The 20,658-nt window shown below is 40.9% G+C and overlaps 1 non-coding gene across 1 annotated transcript; it reads right to left on the bottom strand.

Moving 5' to 3' along the window:
- Positions 1-5,642: 5,642 nt before the first annotated feature.
- LOC112440868 (U6 spliceosomal RNA) lies at positions 5,643-5,746 on the bottom strand. Its single transcript, XR_003028865.1, has one exon. It is a non-coding gene; the product is annotated as a U6 spliceosomal RNA (small nuclear RNA).
- Positions 5,747-20,658: the final 14,912 nt, after the last annotated feature.

The raw sequence follows: 20,658 nt of genomic DNA, 5'->3' as shown, positions 1-20,658 counted from the left end.
GAATAGCTAACATAAAAAGCATGGCTGTAGTAGAAAGAATGGTGTATGTGAGAGAGAGATTGGCTCACGTTCTAGCTCTTGCATTCATAAGATTGGTGGCTTTTGGCAAGTTACTTCACTTTTTCAGGCTTTAGTGTTCCCATCTGTAAAATGGGAAACATACTGTTATAGACTGAATTTTTGTGTCCTCCCAAATTCATATGTTGAAGTCCTGACCCTCAATGTGATGGTATTTGGAGATAGGGCCTTTAGGAGGTAATTAGGTATAGACAAACGAAGCCATGTACAAACCAGGAAGAGGGCTCTCACCTGAAACCAAATCGGCTGGCACCTTGATCTTGGACTTCCCAGCCTCCAGAGCTATGAGAAACAACTTTCTGTTGTTGAAGTCACCCAGGCTAAAACATTTTGTTATGGCACCCTGAGCCAGCTAAGACACATATTATATCACCATTCCCTTGACTGAGGATTGTTATGAGAATTAAACGTGAATGTGCATGGAAACTTTTTTTGTGATAGTGTATTAGTCTGAGTTCTATAGAGAGAGCTGATGGTATAGTGCAGTCTGAGTCCAGAGGTCTGAGACCGAGGAGAGCTGATGGTATAAGTTCCAGTCCAAGTCTGAGTCTGAAGGCAGAAGTCCTGTGTTCCAGCTTGAAGACAATCAGGCAAATTTTGTTCTGTTCAATTCAGGGCTTTGACAGGTTGGATGAGGCCTAAGGGCAATCTGCTTTACTTAGTCTACTAATTCAAATGTTAGTCTTATCTAGAAAATCCCTCACAGATAAGCACAGAATAATGTTTAACCAAAGATCTGAGTACCCCATGGTCCAGTTAAGTTGACTCATGAGATTAGCCATCACATCTAGACAAAGATACAGATTTTGTTGCTGTTCATTTAACCTGCTGGGGAAAGAGTGATTTCTAATCTTTATCCCCTCATCATTCTCTCCTTATTTAGTATGCACTGATAGTCAATGATTGTATAGTTGTTGAAAAGTACATTACTATTAAAAAGTTGAGTCTGCCGGGAGCAGTGGCTCATGCCTGTAATCCCAGCACTTTTGGAGGTCGAGGCAGGCGGATCACGAGGTCAGAAGATTGAGACAATCCTGGCCAACATGGTGAAACCCCGTCTCTACTAAAATACAAAAAATTAGCCGGGCGTGGTGGCACATGCCTGTAGTCCCAGCTACTTGGGAGACAGAGGCAGAGGAATTGCTTGAACCTGGGAGGTGGAGGTTGCAGTGAGCTGAGATCGCACCACTGCACTCCAGCCTGGTGACAGAGAAAGACTCCGTCTCAAAAAAAAAAAAAAAATAAATAAGTTGAGTCAAACATTTTCTGTTTTGCCTTTATTAGTGGTGAAGTTTATTTTGCCTTTATTAGTGGTGAAGGTTTGGGATGGATTTGGACAAAATCTCCAGATGTGAGTGCCATTTTTTTGCTCTTCTTCCTAATGCACAAGTATCTGACCCAACACTTCCTCTGTAAAGAGACCCCAGAAGTTCCCTTCCAAAGGCAATGCGCAGGTAGAGTCTCCTATTGGCTCATGGGTATATCTTGTTCTAGATACTCTCTCTTCTCTCAGACTAGCTTGCTGATCCTCACTTGCCCAATCTCTTGAAAGCTTCTTGAGACAGAGGAGTTATCTTATTCATCTTTGCAATTCCCAAAGGGCCTAGTATTAGTCAGCCAGTAGGGGCTCCAGAATTATTGGCTGAATCCTGATGATATAGAAGCGGACATTCTGCCTGACCTAGTTGTGTGTATTTTCTCCTGTGAATTTAAACAGATGAGATATTAGAGCAGTGGCTCTAAGCAGCTTCAAAACTGTAGCTGCATAAAGAAACACCTGCAAAGTTTGTAAAATTCTCAGTGCCCAGCATGCACCCAGGACCAATTAAGTCAAAATGTTGGAGAGTTAGACTCAGGCATTCTTGCTTTTGAAAGCTTCTCAGTTGATTCTAACTTTCATCCTCTGCCGTAGAGGTTAGGTTGGTTCTTCTCCAGGCTGTGGGTTATCAGCCTAAGAAGATTTTGCACACTGTCTACCAGATAATCTCTTGCTATAATAATGTCCTTAGAAGGAAAACTTTGTAATTTTTTTTTTTTTACTGTTCTCCAAACTTCTATCCTGAAAAACTTTGTAATTTTATAAAGAGTCAACTCATAATACCAATAGTGATTTTACTGCAGTCCAAAGTTCAAAAGTTATATTTCAGAAATGAGGCCTTAATCCAAAGGAGAACAATGTTTGGCAGAACAAGGCAGTAAAAATTTACCAGCAAGCAAGTAAATAAAGAACCTAAGAGTCATAGAGCACATAGCAATAAAGAAATGTTAGCCTAGTTGCCTTTTACCAAAGACTAGCCCTCAAACCAACATTGCTATTAATCTGTCACTATCTGGAGAAGCTGGCCTGGTGGTTTGTCACAGATTAGATTGTGCAAAAAAGCTATCAGCCTGCTGTTGAGCCAGAAGGCAGTTAGAAGAGGTATGGAAGAGGAAGAAGGAAGATTGCTGCTAGTAAAATCCCGCTCTGGCTCCCTCAAACTGATTGGATTCATTTAGAAAGAGTATTCAATCTCCTGTGCAGAATTACTGAAATTACATTTTGTATTTGCATTACCTTTGAACTATATGTTCTGTAGTTTGTACATGCATATGCATTTCATTCTTACTAGAACAGTGTAAATGGTGCACAATACTAACTCAATTGTTTTAAATTCACTTCTTGATATGTGAACATTCTACCAATGCTGTCTACCTTTGGCTCACTGATGAGTAAAGATGGCCTAAAAGGAAACCAGGCTAAATGATTGCCCGAAACAGGAAAGTAACACAAGCAAGAAAACATATGACAGGGCTCGTTGGCCATTTGAAGTTAAGTTCTGCTTTCAATAAAAAGTATGGTCTCTTAGGACGGCCAGTGCCCCCAGCCCCCGACCCCCCGGGTTACCTAGTTCTAGAAATAACACTCTTACCTCGTACTTGTTTGAACCTCACTGAACTTCTACATACTGTGGGTCTGCTGGAATTTTGTGCTCACGAGGCGTGGTTGGCACTCCATGTGAATATGGCAGCAGGGAACAGGGGGCACACAGATTGCCTGAATCTATTCTGGTAACCTGTATGTTCCCATGTTCCATCAGATTTTGCTTAGAAAACACATATTCAAAGCTCAAACTTTTAAGAATTTCAAGATGGTGCCAACAAAGCATTAAACCAAACATGGGGCCCTTCTGAGTGAGGGTTCTCTGGGGCTGCCCAGGTTGCACTGCTATGAAGCTGGCCCTGAGGACACTGAAGGAAAATGCACTGCAGATGAAGCGATTGCAGCATTTCAGAAAGGATTTGGCAATTTGTGTGATATTCATACCTAATAGACTCATACTCCATTTCTGGGGATGTATCTCAATGTTCTAATTAAAGCTTTACTTTCAAAGTTGCTCATGACAGAATTGCCATGAGAGAAGTGAACAACCAGTTATAACCTAAATATATAGTTTAAAAAGATTAATTAAATAAATATTTCTTTGATAAAGTATTATGCATCCAGTAAAACCCATGGAGACTGTGTCAACGCATGATGATATGGTTAGGTTTTGTGTCCCCACCCAAATTTCATCTTGAATTATAGTCCCCATAATTCCCATAATCCCCACTTTTCAAGGGAGAGACCAGGTGGAGGTAATTGGATCATGGTTTCCCCCATGCTGTTCTTGTGATAGTGAGTGCGTTCTCACAAGATCTGATGGTTTTATAAGGGCCTCTTTACCCTTTGCTCAGCACTTCTCCTTCTTGCTGCCTTGTGAAGAAGGTGCCTTGTTTCTCCCTTGCCTTCCACCATGATTGTAAGTTTCCTGAGGTCTCCCCAGCCATGCTGAACTGTGAGTCAATTAAACCTCTTTCCTTTATAAATTACCCAGTCTTGGGCAGTTTTTTACAGCAGTATGAAAGTGGAAGAATACACATGAGAAAATGTGTCTGCTTAAATGTTAGTGGAAAACAAAAAGATGTACTATTTCATGCTACATACTCTGATTTCATATTTATATATTTGAAATAATATTATATAGATTATATATGTAAAATATGTATCTGTATCTTTAAGTAAATGTTAGTCAAATACTTCACAGTCTTTGCATATTAGATTATTAGGCACTTTTCTTTATTCTTTATTTTAGTTTCTACTTATTCCAAACTTTATTGTATGATAATTTCTTTCTTAACTACATTTTGTTTATTTGTTACAGCCTTATCTTACTGATGCTCCATAATTCTTTAGGACTTCAGGATAATGAAGACATCGCCATCAGTCAATTTCACATGTTTCATACAGTTTATAATATGTGGCATTTTTAGATTTTTTCTCAAAAAAGCAAAATTATGATCGAACGATCTGGCAGGGGAGACTGGAGAAGGGGTCAGGAGGGTTCACTGAAGAGAGGAGGCATTTTTTTTCTGCCTGGATTTTCATTGCCCTGTATATTAGTCCATTTTCACACTGCTGATAAAGACCTACCAGAGACTGGAAAGAAAAAGAGCTTTAATTGGACTTACAGTTCCACATGGCGGGGGAGGCCTCAGAATCATGGTGGGAGGTGAAACGCACTTCTTACATAGAGACAGTAAGAGAAAATGAGAAAGAAGCAAAAGCAGAAACCGCTTATAAACTAATCAGATCTTGTGAGACTTATTCACTATCATGAGAATAGCACCGGAAAGACCAGCCTCTGTGATTCAATTACCTCCCCCTGGGTCCCTTGGAATTCTGGGAGATAAAATTCAAGTTGAGATTTGAATGGGGACACGGCCAAACCATATCACCCTGTATTAGGGTAGAGTTAATTGAAAGCACTTTATGATGACGCTGCTGAACTTCAAATGGCCTGAGTGTTACAGGAAGTCTATAGGGCTGAGACCAAAAGGACCTAGAAATCCAGCTCTACCTTGTTCTCTTTGTTTTGTCATCTCTTTTTTTTTTTTTGGTGGTGAAAAACACATGATATAAATTTTACCATTTTTATGTGCACAGTTCAGTAATATTAAGTATATTTACATTTTTGTGAAACATCCACTAGGCTTTTTTTTAAAAAAAAAAAGTCTTTTTGAGGTATAATTGATCTATTAAAAAAACTGTACATATTTAATGTATGCGATTTGATGGGTTTAGATGTGTGCATCCACCCATGAAACCATCACCACAGTCAAAGTAATAAACAACCATCTCTGTATTAATCCGTTCTCATGCTGCTGATAAAGACCTACCCGAGACTGGGAAGAAAAAGAGGTTTAATTGGACTTACAGTTCCACATGGCTGGGGAGGCCTCAGAATCATGGCGGTAGGTGAAAGGCACTTCTTAGATGGGGGCAGCAAGAGAAAATGAGGAAGAAGCAAAAGTGGAAACCCCTGATAAACCCATCAGATCTCGTGAGACTGTTTAACTATCACGAGAATAGCAGGAGAAAGACTGGCCCCCATGATTCAATTATCTTCCCCTGGGTCCCTCCCACAACACGTGGGAATTCTGAGAGATACAATTCAAGTTGAGATTTGGGTGAGTACACAGCCGAACCATATCAATCACCTCCAAAAGTCTTCTTGTGTCCCCTATGATGTTTTTTTTTTTTTTTAGAAAATATGGAATGGTTCATGAATTTGCATGTCTTCCCTGGGCAGGGACCAGGCTAATTTCTGTATCATTCCTATTTTAGTATATGTGCTGCTGAAGTGAGCATTCCAACCCTTTTTTTGTGATAAGAGCACTTAACATGAGATTTATGTTTAAACAAAATGTTTAAGTTTACAATACAGTAAACTATAGGCACTATGTTGCACAGCAGATCTCTAGAACTTATTCATCTTGCATGTAAAATGTTGCAGCCATTATGGAAAACAATATGGAGATTCCTCAAAAAATTAAAAAATAAAACTACCATAGTACCTGCAACCTCACTTCTGGCTATATATCCAAAAGATTTGAAATCAGGATCTCAAAGAGATATTTGCCCTCCTATGTTTATTGCAGCATTATTCATTGGCTTAGTTTATTTTCTGCTGCTATAACGAAATACCACAGACTGGGTATTTTATAAAGGAAATAAATTTATTTCTTACAGTTCTGGAGACTGGGAATTCCAAGAGCATGATACCAGCATCTGGCGAGCGTTATCCCCTGGTAGGAAGTATCACATGGTGAGTGAATGTATAAGACAGAGAGAAAAGTGAACCGAACTCATCTTTTTTTTTTTTTAACCAGGACCCTACTTCTTTGACAACTAACCCACTCCCATGATAACAGTATTAATTCATGCATGAGGGCAGAGACCTCATGACTTTATCATCTCTTAAAAGTCCTGACTTTCAATACTGTTACAATAGCAATTAAATTTCAACATGAATTTTGGCAGGGACATTCAAACCATAGCATTCACAGTAGCCAATATATGGAAACAACCTTAATGTCCATTGATGAATGAATGGATAAAGAAAATGTGGTAAGTCCACACAGTGGAATATTTTTCAGTATTAAAAAAAGAAAGCAATCTTTTCATATGCACCAATATGGATAAACCTGGAGGACATTATGCCAAGAGAAATAAAGCAATCACGGGAGGACAGCTATTGTATCATTCCAGCTCTAACTCTTATTAGCTGTGTGATTTTTGAACCTAAGTTATTACAGCTGTAAAATAGGAATGATACTCCTGCCATAAGAGGGTGAATGAGAAGACACCATCAGAACATTGAACTGTGCACTGTGTGCACTGAATCTGTCTTGGAAAAGTCACTCTGTCAAATGTTGGTTGTTGGTTGTACCACAAAGCCTCATATTCCATATTCCTCGGGGGATTAGCGGGCCAAGTTTTGGCCATTGAAATAGCAAATTAGTTTCCAAATATATTGTTTCCAGGAAAATTATCTTTTCAAAACAGTTATGGTGTTTCATGTCTCACAAACCACAGAGTTTATTGTTCATCATTTCTGCTTCAAAAAAGTGCTCTTTTTTATGTTTTTAATGTATTCCAAGAAAAATTAAAAATGTTTCCATCACGGTTAAAAAAAGAAACAAACCACCTTTGAATTCTAGAGGTGGTCAAATTTAATAAAATGAGACATAGGCAGCTAGAAAACTTTTTTTCTTTTTGAGATGGAGTATCGCTCTGTCGCCCAGGCTGGAGTGCAGTGGCGCAATCTTGGCTCACTGCAAGCTCCACCTCCCGGGTTCAGGCCATTCTCCTGCCTCAGCCTCCCGAGTAGCTGGGACTACAGGCGCCTTCCACCACGCCAGGCTAATTTTTTTGTATTTTTAGTAGAGACAGGGTTTCACCGTGTTAGCCAGGATGGTCTCGGTCTCCTAACCTCATGATCCACCCGCCTCGGCCTCCCAAAGTGCTGGGATAACAGGCATGAGCCACCGTGCCCGGCCTAGAAAACTTTTATTCAACATTGTTATAAAAGTAAGTCTGCTGTGGTATTGTTTACTCTGCGTTCAGTGATTGATTCATTGACTCACACGCTCAGCATCTGCTGAGTGACTAGAGCTGAGTATAGGGGTGGAGAGATAAGATGAATAAGGTATGATTCCTCTGCCCTCTCTTCCCTGCACCTTTTTTTCCAGGAGGCAGGCTTGTAAACTAACAATATGTTAGCTGTACACAAAAGATTATAGGAGCCGTACCTGGGGGTGCCAACTCTGGCTGAAGAAGTTGAGGATGGTTTCCATGGGATGGATCTCAGCTCTCCCAAAGCGCTTCAGAGCTCTTACCCCTACAACACCTTCATTATGATGTGGTGTAGATACAGGCTGGCTCCACCCTCAGGGCATGCACTGCTGGTCAGACAGGCAGGTGATTTAAAGACATTTTTCTTACCACTGTCAGCAGTAGGGCCTAAAGCTTGGTCAGAAGGCAAAATGAAACTGTTAGCAAAGCAAAGCCTGGGAATTCCAGATCCTGGGTCCTTATGTGCCCATTATAACTGAGAACAGCCTTTGGCAAGTGTACAAATGGGATCACTAGGCTAGAGAAATAAGACCTTTGTTTGTGAGTACAGGTTGAGTATCCCTTATCTGAAATGCTTGGGATCAGAAATGTTTTGAATTTCAGGTTTTTTCAGATTTTGATATATCTGCATGTATGTAATGAGATATCTTGTGGATGGAATACAAATGGAAACACAAAATTCATTTATATTTCATGTACACCTTCTGCAAATAGCCTTAAGGTAATTTTATACGATATTGATTATTATATTTATACGAAATATTTATACGATTATTTATACGATATTATAATGATTTTGTGTATGAAACAAAGTTTGTGTACACTGAACTACCAGAAAGCAAAAGTGTCACTATCTCATGTTGGTGCTCAGAAAATTTTGGATTTTTGAGCATTTCAGATTTTGGATTTTCAGATTGGGGCATTCAACCTGTGTTTTTAAGAGATTGCTGGATGAGGGAAATAGTCATTTTCTGATCACCTAGATCAGAATCATTTGTGGATGCTTGTTGAAAAGCAAATTCTGGGTCAGGTGCGGTGGCTCACGCCTGTAATCCCAGCACTTTGGGATGCCGAGGTGGGCAGATCACTTGAGGTCAGGAGTTTGAGAACAGCCTGGTCAACATGGTGAAACCCCATCTTTACTAAAAATACAAAAATTAGCCGGTCGTGGTGGCAGGTGCCTGTAATCCCAGCTACTCGGGAGGCTGAGGAAGGAGAATCGCTTGAACCCGGGAGGTGGATGTTGCAGTGAGCCAAGATCTCGCCACTGGACTCCAGCCTGGGTGACAGAGCAAGACTCCCTCTTAGGAAAAAAAAAAAAAAAAAGCAAATTCCTGTTCTTCATAATAGAAGAACTGAGTCACAATCTAATCTCTGGGATTGGGAACTGGCAATTTGTTTTTGACCAGTTTCCTGGTTAATTTTACATATGACCTAAAATTTATCAATCGCCAGTACAAGAGAAAGAACATATAGCTCAAAGTCAACAGTGCTGGTTCTATGGCTTAGGCACATCATTTTACTTTTTTGAGCTTCAGTTTCCATGCTGTAAAATGGGGCTTGAGAACAGTATTTCCCTTTCAATGTGGTTGTTAGATTGAAATAAAATTATGTGGGTGATGTCACCTCATAATAATATAATGCCTTGCAGTGCTAAGTCATTGTTATTACTTTTCAAGACAGTGCATTTTCTTTTCAAAGAGCTTTTAACTGAATGAAAGTCCTTTTATAAATTTGTTGAGGGGTGTGTGGAATAGTCTTTTAGGCTTCTGCTCCTAGTTCTAACTTTGGAGATACTGTCAACATAATCAATTTGCATTGAATACAATATGGTTTTAATATACAATGATAAAGACTACCTCGGATTTCTTTATGAGTCTAGTCTAGGAAGAGATATGTAAATAAATAATTTCAATGCAATTTGAAAATAATAATTATAATGGTCATAATAAAAATGTTTAAATCAACAATTATTATAATTAACATATTTTGAGCATTATGATGTTCCTGGAATTCTGCTAAGTGATTATATTTTCTTGTTTAAGCCTCATTATTACCCTGTAAGATGGGCATTATTATTTGCATTTTACAGATAATAAAATTGTGGCCCAATGAGGTAGAATGACTTGCTCGAGGGCATACAGTCATAAATAGAAGAGTTCAGATCCAAATCCAAGTCTTGGTTGGGTGTGGTGGTTCACACCTGTAGTTGCAGCACTTTGGGAGGTGAAGCAGGAGGATTGCTTGAGGTCAGAAGTTTGAGACTAGCCTGGGCAACATTAAACAAAAGACCAAAAAAACCCTTAAAATCTATCTGTCTGATTCTATCTTCCTCCTCTTTCTATTGGTCTATAGAGTTTCCAGGAAACTGTTAGGTTTGCATTTGCAATTGTGAGACGTAAATCCCTAGGCTGAAAGAATCCTCCTTAATGCAGTAACTTTCAAAATCTTGACAGTAATCCACAGTGAGAACTTGATCTTACAGCATGACCCAATGCACATACACACATACACAAAGGTACACACGTGTGTGTATGTATACTTGTCATAAAAAAAACACTCAATACTCATTTTTACTATGATGGTTTTTCTTTCTTTTTTTTTTTTTTTCTGAGACAGAGTCTCACTCTGTCACCAGACTGGAGTGCAATGGTACGATCTCGGCTCACTGCAACCTCCGCCTCCTGGGTTCAAGCGATTCTCCTGCCTCAGCCTACCGAGTAGTTGGGACTACAGGCACATGCCACCACACCCAGCTATTTTTTGTATTTTTAGTAAAGACAGGGTTTCACCACGTTGGCCAAGATGGTCTCGATCTCTTGACCTCAGATGATCTGCCCGCCTTGGCTTCCAAAAGTTCTGGGATTACAGGTGTCAGCCACCACGCCCGGCCTTGTTCCTTTTGTTTCATAAAAAAATGTTTGTGGTGACTCCATTGATCTGATTACTTTTTGATGGGTCTGACTTATGGTTTGAAAATCCCACCTTAAGGGATATTGAAACCAGGTCTCTCTTTCTTAGATGTGAAGTCTGTGACTGGAGAGGGCAAACAATCTGGGGAGGGTCTAATTGGTAATCAGCAGGAATCAGCTACCACATGGCTAGCCTAGAGTTTTGTATTTTCTGTTTTTTCCCTATTCATAGGTTCTAAAATGACAGTCCTGTTAACAGAAAGAACAATCATTTTGTGATCCAGCTGCCCTTGATTCAAATCTGAATTCCACCCTGTCTAGCTATATGACTTGATATATGACTTCATCTCTCTGAGCCTCTTTTCCTCTCTGGACAAGGGAGGTAAAAATACCAATGAGGAGGCTTGTGAAGGTGAATTGATATTAAGGCCCAGTGCCTGGCATACATTATGTGCTTAACATAGGGGAGACACCACAGGTAACTGGGCAAAATGTTAAGTAAGGGACAGTGAAGACTGAGAGTCACTTGTTAGGTGGTCATGAAAGCAACCTCGTTGGTTTCCAGAATCCAGTGCAGCCTTAAGATTTGAGATGCGGAGATAACATTTGTATGTGTTTAGCAGTGTGGTTCAGTGGGGGAAAATGCTTGGCTTTGATCCAAACAGATGTGGCTATGAATCTCAGCTCCAGAACCTTCTAGCCTCAATCAACTTGTTTCTTCATCTGTAAACTGAAATATTAAAACTTCCTTCAAGAAGTATTGTGGGATTCAACAAGGTATTTTCCCAGTATTTACCCCTTCCTTTCACAACATGGCTTAGAAATTTTATGGATCACCTTTGATTTTACCTTTATATTATAGAAATTTTTGAACATACAAGAAAGTAAAAAGCATCCATATACTGATCCATACACACCAAGTTTCCTGAATTATGGACCTGTTTGCATTGAATACTTTAGTCTCTCCCCACAGTTGGCTAACATACTGCCTAGCTGATAGTAAGCATTCAAGAAATATTTGCTGGTTGAATGAATGGATAGGGGATGAAGAATGACAAACCTCACTTCTGTCACCAATTACTTATAGCAGGAACCCAAACTCAAATGACTTCAGGGGCCAGACAGTCAGTGTAATTGGGTGAATTATGCCTGGGTAAGACAAAAAGGAGTGAAGGAGACTGTGGAGAGGATATATGGCTTCTAAAGGGACTTGAACTTAAATAAATTTTAACACTCTCTGAAGGTCCACTCTCAAAGATCTGTGGGCTATCCATGATCTCTGATTTTTAGAATGCCTGTTACATGATTTGCACCATGCTAGGCATTGAGACAAAGATATATCATGGACCAGTGAAAGGTAAACTGGAGAGTCCTACAGACCTAATCACCTGCTAAGTTGCTTTGGTTCACTAAGCCTCAGTGTTCTATCTGCAAATGCAAGTTATGAGACTGAATTTGCAGGATTGCTTAGGAGATCATGGTAGGCAGCCTCTGAGATGACCCCCAATGATTCCCCACCTCCTGTTACTCTCACTCTTGTGTGATCTCTTCCTCTTCAGTGTAGGCTCAATTTAGAGAGTTGCTTCTAATGAATAGGATACGGCAGAAGTGATGGGATGTCATTTTCAAGATTAGGTTATAAAAATTGTGGCTTCTTCGTAGAGTGTTCTTTCTGTTGCTTGGATTGTTCACTCCCCAGTCCTGAGGGAGCCCTCTGGAGAGGCTTATGTGAGTGAGCTGGGGAATGAATTTTCTAAGACCTGCCAATAACCATATGTGGTGAGCTCAAATGCAGATCCTCATCCAGCTGAGTCTTCAGATGACACCACTGCCCCAACCCACACCTTGACTGCAACCTCAGGAGAGACCTTGAGCCAGTGGCACCTAGGTAACCAACACTCACAGTTTCTCAACCCACAGAAACATTTACTTGTTATATGTGGTAACAGCCACTAAACAAGAAATCTTAATACCCTATAAACAAATGCTATGGCAAAAAAAAATGTACATGGAGGGTAGGAACCTGAAGGAGAGAGCTTCCAATACTGGAGTCAGAGAAAGATTCACAGAAGAAATGAGTATTGGGTTACATAAGATGACTAAGAATATGAGGCAGAGAAACAGTATAAGAGTATGCTTTGTAGGGGGAACAGCCAAGACATAAGCAGTGAAAGGAACAGCAAGTGTGGATGGTGTGGTGGTTACGGGGCAGGAGATGAGACAGAAGGCAGACCACAGAGGACCCTTATTCAGTAAACGTGCTTTATATTTGATTGACATTTCACTTTAGGATGCTCACTAGAATTGCATACTGAGAGAAGTAGGAGAGACAGTGGAAGTAAGGTAGTTCTTTGCCCACCTCCACTGTCTTTTCCAGGTAGTCCTCAAGAGAAAGTTAACTAAGGTATTCACTAAGGGCTGGCATGGTGGCTTACGCCTGTAATACTTGTACTTTGGGAGGCCAAGGTGGGAGGATCACTTGAGCTTAGGAGTTCACGATCAGCCTGGGCAACGTAGTGAGACCCCATATCTACTAAAAAATACAAAAATTAGCTGGGCATCGTGGCACATTCTTGTAGTCCCAGCTCAGCTACTCTGGAGGCTGAGGTGGGAGGACTGCTCGAGCCTGGGAGGCAGAGGTTGCAGTGAGCCGAGATCATGTCACTGCACTTCAGCCTGGATGACAGAGTGAGATCCTGTCTCAAAACAAAAAAAAATTATTAAGGTGTTTACCTAAGTCCATTGTCAACTATCTTATTGTTAAATAGACAAGGCATGCAGCCGAGGAGGTTCATTTGACCCAGGTCATCTTGTATGAAAGTCCATACCTCGCACTTCTGCTGGCACTGCTTTTGTTATGTAATAAAATCATGCTTCTCTTGAGCAGCTGGAATTTCCTTTAATCTGACAGGCATTATGAATCACACATCCCTGATAAGTGTTTCCAGCTTAGCCTGTGGAAAACTCAAGTTAATTTGTGTCCCAACTTCCTACTCTACCTTGGGAGAATCAGTCTTCCTCTGGCTTCATGCAACTATTCTAACTTAATTTTGCCATTCCCATTACTTTTAAAGACTGTTTTCATTGTATTGTATTGTAGATTTTTTAAATAGCTACTTCAAGATTTTTGGGGGAGTGGGATGTGGTAAACATAAAGGTATGTAAAGGGTTCTATTAATTCTGTGGAAATGAAAATGAGGAAAAGAAAGAATGATGCCTCGTCTCCCTCAGCAAATACTTGAATTCCTACATTCTTAGGAATACTACAAGAAGGAATGAAAGGTTTTGGGAGAAGATGGACAGTTACTTTTAACACATGCACATTTGAGGTCCTCTGGAAACAGAGCTGTCCAATACTGAATTGGTTATGTAAGTAAGGAGCTCAGGAGTGAGGTAGATTCTGGAGAGAAAGTTTAGAAGTCATCACCCCAGTTGTTGAAGCCAATGGAGGAAAGAGACAGTTCTTTAAGACAGTTCTAACTGTGGCTAAGACAGTTGTGTCATTAGCCACAAATGATAGCAATAGAAAGAGAAAAGATATATGATCCTCTAACAACGCAGAAATTATCCCATGACTGATGGCATACACATGTACATTACCCATTCACCCATGCAGCTCACAAGTGAATTATATAACACCACATTGACACCTAATTTTAAATCTTATGAATAGACAAGAAGTGCCAATTTACACTCGGCACTAGAAATTCTTTCCGGGATATGTATTTTTTATAGATTCGTTTTCTTTTCTTATTGAGTTTATAAATCATTTATTTCCCTGTGGTTTAAAAACAAACATACAACATTGTTTGGAGAAGTGATGGTCTGCTATAAGTTAGATGGTCAGTACTAATGGGGAAATTTTGATCGCTTCAGGGTTGTTCTTTTCCATGCCTGGCACATGCAAGATGAAGTTAATTTGTATTATGAAATATAATGTGTTCTCTTTTTATTTTATTGAAATGCTTTAAAACTTAAGATCAGAGCTGGGTTAACAATATTTTCCAAGTAAAACACCATCAAGTACAAATATTATCAAGGACCTCCAAGTTCCTTGTTAAGTGCCCTATACATTTACATGAAAAGGGATTTTTAAAAGTTTCCTCTATTCCTTACTCCCCACTCAGTGCTGGTTAATTAACCAATCATAAAGAAAAGATGAAAGTATGTGAACCTCAAATCCTTGTGTTCTGGAAAAAAAACATACTCACAGAATAATGAAAATAAATTTCAACTAATGAGAACCAGGAACAATGACCACTGGAAATAATGAAAACAGTTGGATCAAACAGGTAAAAACTTCACAGAAAATTAGCAGTGCATTGGTCTGGCTTTGCTTCTGTGTCTCCTTAAGGCCTATGTCTTGGTTGGATGACTTATTGGTGGGAGCAGAGGGGAGCTCTTTTCTTCAGAGTACATGGTTTAAATGTTCTTTCAACTTTGTTGGCTAACAGGTTGTTTAATATGCCTTTTCACCTGGCTTCCATCTCTTTACATACATATTTAAAGTCCCTGCCTTCTGCTGCAGTCCACCATCTTGAAACAGCCTGTCCCTTATTCAGCCAGCACAGACACTCCAACCTCCCTGATATTGCATAGCAGGGAGATGAGGTTTAGAGTTGTATGACTTGCTTGACTTGGAAGAGGAACTGGATTTGTTCCATTTTAAATGCTGCTTGTGGCAGTCGATGGCAGGCAAAACTTTTGTCCTCTTTCTAGGTATTAGGACGGGATAAATTCTCCAGCCTTCTTTCCAGTTAGGTTTGGTCTTGCGCTGGAGTTCTTGCCAATGGAATGTGCACAGAAATGATGTCCACTAGTGGTTCTCACGCTACAGTGTGTATAATGAGTCATCCCATCACTCAGGGATCTTGTTGAAATGCAGATTCTGATTCAGTAGGTTTTGGGTGAGGCCCATGATTCTGCACTTCAATAAGCTCTTAGTTAATACCAGTGCTGCTGGTTTTATGGACAACACTTCAAGTAGTAAGAACGTACACCAATTCCAACTTGGCCATGAAATATCATGTGCAGTCTTCCAAGATTTCTCTGCTTTATCTGTACAGCTACAAGTAAAGCACTTGGAATGGTAGAGTGCTTCCCTCAATGGATGGAAGGAGACTGGATCCCTCTGACACTGACTGGAAGAGCTCTGCTAAGCAGAGCTGCGAGCTCATGAAAGACTTTGAGGAGAGTAAGAGGTAACCTTTTATTGTGTTAAGTCATTAATGTCAGGGTTTACTTGTTACTACAGCATGGCTTCCTCTAACACCTCCTCTTTTCAACTGCCTTTTCTGAGTCTTTCCTTGACTCATGATTTTGAGTTAACTTAGTAAACTTACCAAAGGCTGACTTTGCACCAAGAATCATTATAGGTACTGGACAATTTAAAAGATGAAGGAGGTGGAGTCATTTTTTCCTAAGGAGCTGGGAGAGGAGATAAGAAACGGGATCAAATAATGAACAAGTTTCAAAGGGATCAGAGTCCAATAAAACCTGCCGCCTGAGCTCTTAAGAGAGAAATGGAAATCGTAGTTGTGAACATCAGGCTTTCTAGAAGTGGCTGTACCAACATCAGCCTTGAAAGGTGAGTAGAGTTTGAATTTATAACGATTAGGATAAGAGCACATTGGAGGAGTTAAAGTCAGGAAATGGCAGGAAGGTACCCGGGAAATGTGGGACTTGCCAATGGGATCCAGTATAGGGTGAAGAATTGGAGTCATGGTATATCCAACAGAAATGAAGGTCAAGGTTGTATCATAGAATACTTTGAATGGCAATTTGAGGAGCTTGGATTTATCCTGAGGATAGAAGGGAACTCTTGGGTTTCAATAGGAGTGTGATCTCACTGGATATAATGAGGAGGGGTGTGTGGCTCTGGTACCACACTGTCCCTACTCCCAGGGTCTGCTGTAATAGTTCAGGTATAAGAGACTGAGGTCCAGCAAACTAACACAGGAACAGGAAACCAAACACCACATGTTCTCACTCATAAATGGGAGCTGAACAATGAGAACACATGGACACAGGGAGGGGAACATCACATACTGGGGCCTGTCAGGGAGTTGGGGGAAAGGGGAGGGAGAACATCAGGACAAATACCTAATGCAAGCAGAGCTTAAAACCTAGATGACCGGTTGATAGGTGCAGCAAACCACCATGGCACATGTATACCGAGGTAACAAACCTGCACGTTTAGCACATGTATCCCAGAACTTAAAGTAAAATTAAAAAAAAAAAAAAAGAGGCTGAGGTCTCAGCATAAAGATGAAAAAGACAAGGAAATCTGACAACATTGGGAGAAAGATAGAGAAGCACCTCCCCATTCCACTCCAACCCCTGTTCAGAAACCAGGGTGCTGCATCTCTGAGATGTTGTGTCTTGACATGTAACCAATGTGTCTTAGTTACATGTAACAAAGTCAGTAAGCCATGGTGTTAGGTCTCAGAGCCCTGGCTTCTTGCTCCAAGCTCACTATGTTTCCACTTGAGTACAAGGTTGTCGCCAGTGTCATAGGTGCCCTCTAAAGTTGTACTTGGTGAGCTGGATCTAAGTACAGCATAATTCACATCTTGCAATGTGACCACCTTTGCAAATTTAATTTCAATAGTTTTGAGTCACCCCAGTTGGGAAATTTATTGGAACTCTATTTCACTATGACTTGCCAAGAGCAAGTTTAAGACACACTTTAAAAAGACATTGATTACTCTAAAGGTGCTTCAACCAAACCTGCTGCTATTTCTTTGGGGTCTGTACCACACCTGGGTGAGAGGGTTTAGGCAGTCTTTCTTTCTCTCTCTTTCTTTTCTTTTCTTTTCTTTTCTTTTTCTTTCTTTCTTTCTTTCTTTCTTTCCTTTCTTTCTTTCCTTCTTCCTTCCTTCCTTTCTTTCTCTTTCTCTTTTTCTTCCTTCCTTTCTTCATTTCTGCCTTCCTTCCTTCCTTTTGTTTTCTTTCTTTCTCTCTTCCTCTCTTTCTCTCTTCCTTTCTCTCTCTCTTTCCTTCCTTCCTTCATTTTTTTTGGAGGCAGGGTCTCACTCTGTCACTCAGACCAGAGTGTAGAAGGGAGAACTTCCTGCAACTGTTGTCAGACAGAAATTTGTTTGAATCTTATGTCTGCCACTTCCTAACCATGTGATCTGGAACAAATAATTTAACATTCTGGAGCGAAGGTTTCTATAGTTTAGAATTGGGAGGGTGATTACCTGCCAAAATTATATGAAGGTTCCATGAGATGATGGTGATGAAGTTCTGAGCACAGTGCACTGCACCCAGTGCCGAGAGTCCAGTCAGCGTCGATGCTGCTATCTATCCTGGGTATACTAATGAGAGCAATGGTAGCTGCTCTAATGAACAAGTCCAAAAGTTGCAGTGACCTTAAAGTAATAAAACACTATTTTTCACTCACCAAGCTGTTGATATGGATGTTCCTGGTTGCCAGAAAACCTTTCACACGGTGAGTCAGAAACCCTGCCTCCTTCTTCCTGTGGCTTCTTTCTCACCTAAGATGTGAAAAGACAGGTTGGAGAAGGAATGCCTTGGACCAGGAGTGAGACACATCGCTTCTGCTCATTGGTGTAAAGTGGTCACATGACCACCCACGAGAAGCCAGAGGTGCTGGGAAATGTAATCACCGACATGGCAGCTACTTCCCAGTGACAGTTCTACACTATGGAAGGGAAGTAGTTAGCTGTCTCTACCGTAGGAGGGGGAATTCTGAGGCAGGACTGGGATATGGGCCAAGGAGCTGGGTTTATAGTGGTGAAAACAACATGTCAGATTCACATTTCTTTCCTCTCTGTCTCTTCTAGAGCTCAATCCAGCAGATCCTGTCCCACTTGGAACCTGGCTATGAGTGAGAAAACATCTGTGGTTGGAAAATGGGGCTGGTGATTCAGGCCTGTTTGGGAAGAAGATGCTCTTGAATGCTTTGCTCAACAAACACCTCCCTTCTGCAAGGAGGTGAGAGGTCATCTGTCTGTCTACTTTGACACTTTCACCCACTGAACTTCAGGGCTTAAGACACCTTCCCCATAAATTGGAGTGAGCGCGGCACAAACTGTCCCTGAATTTGACCATAACTGACTCACCAAAGGTCTGAGCAGGGGAGAAGGCAAAAACAGACAAACAGGCACTGAGGACTTTGCCATCCCAGACCTGTGTCACGTAAACAGGCTGTCTGCTTCACAGCCAAGGAATCAGCCCTGGACGTGGGTCGGAACTGGAGCCTTAACAGCTAATACCCAGAGCCTTTGACTGTGGACGACTGTGTTCAAAGGGGCAGGCTGCCCACTACTAGGGCATGGAGGAGAGGCAGGATGTGGGGAAAGAGTGTGGTTTTGGAATCAGACACAACTGGTCCCCGCCACTTACTCAGCCTTGTGACCTCAGATGAAAAAGTCTCTTATTCTTTCTAAGGCTCAGTTTCCCCAACTGTGAAACTGACATAACACTATGGACTTCAAAAGGCTTTACAAGCAAAACAATTTATAAAACAATTTATTCAACAATTTATTCAGGCACTTAGCACAGTGCTAGCACATAGATGTAAGTAACAGTTTTTTTTCTCTGTTCCTTCTACGTGGAGGAGAGGCATCTGTTGTCTCTTCAAGTTAATTAATTTGAAAATATCCAATAGCAACCATTTCTTAAATTCCTCTTACGAGCCATTTAGTTTTGCAACAACTGCAAGATAGACAGTATTATTCCCATTTTACAGATATGGACATTGAAGCTCAGGGGGTACACCGGATATAGTGACTTTGATCTTCTCATTGCCCTGACACTGATGAGAGAGAGATAACAAAATCAAAAAGAACAGTTGGAGGAATAAATGTCAAATATAGGAGGCTGGAAGCATAGTCTCTAACCTCAGTCTAGCCTCGGATAATAGCATTTTCATCTTGCTACAGCAGTAGCAGACACCAGCTGGGTGCCTTCCCCCTATTTTATTCATTTGTATGTTCATTGAGCAATTTATCTATTGCTAATTCCTTAGCAAGCATTTACTGTGACCTTCCTTTTATTATTACTATTATTATTATTCATTTTAGAGACAGGGCTATGCCATTATGTTGCCTACGCTGGAGGGCAGTGGTTATTTACAGGTGTGATGCCACTACTGATCAGCATGGGAGTTTTGACCTGATTCATTTCTGATCTGGGCCCATTCGCCCCTCCTTAGGCAACCTGTGATGCCCCACTCCCAGGAAGTCACTGTATTGATGCTGAACTTAGTGTGGGCACTTCATGGGCACAGCACACTACAGCCCAGAACTCCTGGGCTCAAGTGATCCTTCCACCACAGCTTTTCCAGCAGCTGGGACTACAGGTACATGCCATTGTGCTCAGCTACTGTGAACTTCCTATGTCCTCAAATCCTGCTACTCAAAACATAATTCCTAAGCCAGAAGCATCAGCATCACTGAGAGCTTATTAGAAATGCTGATTCTCAGGCCTAACCTCGGACCAACTGAACCAGAGAATCTGCATTTTAACAAGATCCCTGGGTGATTCACAGCATATATGAAAGATTGAAAATTGCTATCCTTGATGCTTTTCTTTTCTTTTTTTTTTTTTTTTTTTGAGATGGAGTCTCACTCTGTCACCAAGGCTAGAGTGCAATGTCATGATCTTGGCTCACTGCAACCTCCGCCTCCCGGTTCAAATGATTCTCCTGTCTCAGCCTCCCAAGTAGCTGGGATTACAGGCACGTGCCACCATGCCCAGCTAATTTTTGTATTTTTAGTAGAGATGGGGTTTCACCATGTTGGCCAGGCTGGTCTTGAACTCCCGACCTCAGGTGATTCACCTGCCTCGGCCTCCCAAAGTGCTGGGATTACAGGTGTGAACCACCACACCTGGCCTCCTTGATGCTTTTCTATCTTGGTGAAATACTTATTGCGAGGACTCCCAGTACTGCTACCTTCCTTATTGTGAGTAGAAAAAAACTGAAAAAGTCAAAGTGTTTTTTCAATTCTCTCACTCAACAATAATCACCACTGAAGACTCCTGTGACCAACTCTGTGGGGATTTCTCCTCACCAACAAGCAGTCAGTTCTGTAGCAGACACCAGCTGGGTACCCTCCAATCCAATTCAATTCTGATGTTACCTACCTGGAGGTAGCGTCAGATGCCACAGGTTGAGGGCTCAGTCCCACGTGACTGCCCCTAACTTATGATACCAGTCAAAAGCCCCAGGTTGTTTTATTTGTGCTTCTGACTGACCGTCTATAA

Source organism: Pan paniscus, chromosome 11 (genome assembly GCF_029289425.2).
Source record: "Pan paniscus chromosome 11, NHGRI_mPanPan1-v2.0_pri, whole genome shotgun sequence".
In the NCBI taxonomy this organism is placed as follows: Eukaryota; Metazoa; Chordata; class Mammalia; order Primates; family Hominidae; genus Pan; species Pan paniscus.
Note: the sequence above shows the minus strand (reverse complement) of the source record. Positions and strands in the feature narration are given on the sequence as shown.